General features: G+C 41.3%; 1 long non-coding RNA gene across 1 annotated transcript in view; it reads left to right on the top strand.

The window, feature by feature from the left end:
* The window catches only part of LOC116185363, a 24,124-nt gene extending 20,598 nt beyond the window's left edge, over positions 1–3,526 (top strand). Inside the window, exon 3 of the long non-coding RNA XR_004150204.1 lies at positions 3,507–3,526. This is a non-coding gene — a long non-coding RNA (uncharacterized LOC116185363). The remainder of the gene's footprint in view (positions 1–3,506) is intronic.

Raw genomic sequence — 3,526 nt, 5'->3', positions numbered from 1 at the left:
TATATATATATATATATATAGACTTTGAAACGTGGACATAGTTGATGGTGCATACCTCGTCTCGTATGAACGTATTGTTCTCTCTTTTTCTCTCTTTCTCTCTGTTCATCGTTCTCCTGTAGATTGTGGCAGAGTAAAATAACCTTTAGCCAATCAACCCTTCCTCTTTGTAATTTCCACTGTTGAAATACTCGTCCAGGAGTACACGTTGATCGTTTTAACTGTCGTTCGATTGAGTTATTTGTTTTTGGTGGTAACAAAATGTCGGTGTCCTATATAGAGTGTGAATATTTGAAAGTAAAATTCTTGGGAGCTGTATTTTTTCTCTTTTTTTAATGGATATCGTGTTGAGAACGAAAGTTGCTCGTACTCAATGGAGTATCCACTCGAGAAAAATTCACTCTCGAGAGTTTCACTTTGAAATTCACCCCCTTACCCTTGTAATTTCTCACGCTTCGCTATGTATTTTTGAATAGACGTAGAACCAACCAGTTTTTAACTAATCTCGATCCTTTAATGTTACTCTTCCGCAGTTGATAATTGATAACCGCTTGCTGTTCGCTTTCCATGTTCAGAGTCTCCGATTTGCGCGCAAGGTTCGGTGCTTTTCCTCGACAGACGAACGAAAGTAACCAAAGGTAGCTCTTTATCCCCTAATCACGATCGAAGAACTTTGCGTTTTTTTTCTCTCTCTCTCTCTCTTTCTGAGAAAGCGAAGCGTTAAACAACTCGAATAAATCCAAGTCACGATCCTCCTTTTAACTTTCGATTCCTCTGTATGTAGAAGATACGATTCGCTTTGCCTCGTGAATCATGAGCCGATTATCGTCGTGCAACTTCTCCACCCAAGTATCTTAACATTGCGAAACATTGTTCAGAGACCAACACAGAGAATTATCGCTTAAAGTTTCAGGAAGATATATTATGTCCTGTTCCATTCGAATGGAACTTGGCCCTGTCTGCGTGATCAAGCGTAGACATTGCATTCAAACGTTTCTTCTTTCGAGGAAGTCGAAACGTAGCTACGTAATCTAGTATGTCAAAGACGTTTCATCCGATGGAGCGCAAGGAATTCACGAAAAAGGAGACGCTAGTGTCTTGTTCGCGTGAGGGAAGATCGCTAGGGAGATGGTAACTTTTCTTCTCTTGGAAAATCGCGACGACACGGGCGAAGATCTAAGGCTCTTTAGGGAAATTTTCTATTTTTTTTTTTTTTTTGAAAATAATATACATAGAAATAGTTATTTCGTTCTTATTTTTCCAAGATCAATGCATATAACGTTCAATTGTAAAATCGATCGATTTTATTTTTATTCCATGCCGATATCGAAAATTCTCAGCATCGTTCAACTTCTAATTTATTTCCAATAGCCTCGAGATCATTGAAGAATATTTTTGAATGAAAATTTTCAAAGATTCATGTTAAAATTTCCTCGTGTGTGTCAAACATTGATGCTTTGATAATTACAATGAAATTAAAAAAATTATTTTACGAGAGCCATACCAGAAAATAAACTCATCGCTTGGTCTTGGAAAACTTTCGATCGACTCCAAATTCGATCCACTAATATTATATCCAAACCCATACCACCTTCCTTAACCGACATTTCTCGGACGTTGGAGGCAGGTTGACTGCAGTCGATGTTCCAGGTCGAGTCTCAGGTATCGAGCCCTCGAAAGGCTCTGCGCCGTAAACGCTGTCGTGACAAGACAGTCCTTGCGGCTGCGGCAGATCAATCGAGAGGCTCGACTATTAAAGTCGGTGTCGCTGTGTCGGGCAAACAGTCCTCCCCTGTGTGTGGAGGGCACGTTTCGCGTCGGCTGTGGCCTGCTCATGCTCGCTTCCTCCTTCTGGTATCGGAAAATCCGCGTGACACACCGAAATCATCGTTTCGACGCGCAACAGTTACCTCGAATCGTTGAAGTCGTTGCATTCGTAACTAGTAATTGGGATATAAATAACATTCGAGATTGGAATTTCGAACTTAATAGAATTTGAATCAAATCTCGTCGAACAATTCAGTGGTGCTGTTGTTTCTTTGTTATATATGATGAGGAACAGTGAAGAGAGAACGTGACGAAGAAGAATCGAGGGTTTCTTCGTTTCCTTAAATCTTCGAATGCCTCGAGATTCACAAGGGTTGTTCCATTTCTCCAACGTGGAAAGATTCAAGAGAATTTCCAAACTGTTGTACTATTTCCACGCGAACGCGGCGTGGTGGGAAGATTCGGAAAATTTGAGAATGTTTCGATTCGACTATAGGATTGTTCTTCTTAAAACGAAGACGTATCCATGATCCTTGCGTGACACGCGATCCATCATTTCTCGAGGTGTAATTATAATTCTAGACCTTGGAGCTTCTGGCGAGCATAGATCGTCTTCGCGGCACAGACTGGCTCGACCAACATCGTAAATCGTTATGTTTCTCCGATGATCTCATTCTGCATCTTTTTTCGCGTATAAACGGATACTTGGACGACATAGAGAGAAACGTAAGATTCACGTGGAAGCACGATGGTAACTCGCCAAGACGGAGATCGAGAAACTCTAGTTATCCCGGAGCGGGCCAAGCGACGGTAGGGCTTGGGATTGATCAAAGTGGTGTGTACAATCAGACGAGCCGCGCGTTTCTTCCAACGATAAAACTTGGAAATTGTCGCATCGAAGGGAAATTAGTTACTTTACAATTACGTGGTTGAATAATTTCGAAGGAGAAATAATAAAGTGGCAAGGAAATGAAAATTTCGCGATTGGCCAGACGATCGTTGTCGCGGCAAGAATCTTATTTTAAAAACTGTTGTTCGATAGAGGAAACCGAATTTCTAATCTTTCGATTCCTTAACAAATGAAAGTCGGATGCATCAAGTTCCTCGAAAATTCCTTCCTTTCCCGATGAATATTTTTCCTGGGGGAGACAAAATAACGAGGTTGATATTCCAATCACGAGTGTAATCTCAGAGAGCTACCGTTCGATAAATTATCGATGAAAGAACGAATTTTCCCCCCGTGCGGGAACTGGATCGACGAAAGAAACGCGGAGAGCGAAAAAAAAAAAAGAATCGCGATATGGAATTGCAAAAAAGAAGAGACGCTTGCGAGCGTAGGGAAGCTGCCTAGGGACGCTTTCGTGATCGTCGAGCACCGTCACCACCACCACCATCGGCGCTGCTTCTTCCACTCGTTGTAAAAGAAACTCGACCGAAAAGACCACCCCTTGAAAACATCATTGAAACGAATCATCACACTCGCCTTATACCTAAAAACAAAAAAAAAAAAAGAAAAAAATCGGATCTAAAGAGGAAATGAAAACGTTAATTAATAAACACGAAAATCGACACGAAAAGAAAATGGAAAATCGAAAATCGAAAAGATAATCGAAGCAACAACCGCGTCCTCCTTGTACGATTCTCTTGTCCGTCACACACTGCCCTCTCTCTTTCTCTCTCTCTCTCTCTCTCTCTTTCTTTCTCACGCTCAGTCAATCATGAATCTTATGTTCCGCAAGAACTTCAGCGAGAAGGGATT

Source organism: Apis dorsata, unplaced genomic scaffold (genome assembly GCF_000469605.1).
Source record: "Apis dorsata unplaced genomic scaffold, Apis dorsata 1.3 scaffold_165, whole genome shotgun sequence".
NCBI lineage: Eukaryota > Metazoa > Arthropoda > Insecta > Hymenoptera > Apidae > Apis > Apis dorsata.
This window is presented reverse-complemented; position numbering and strand designations above follow the sequence as displayed.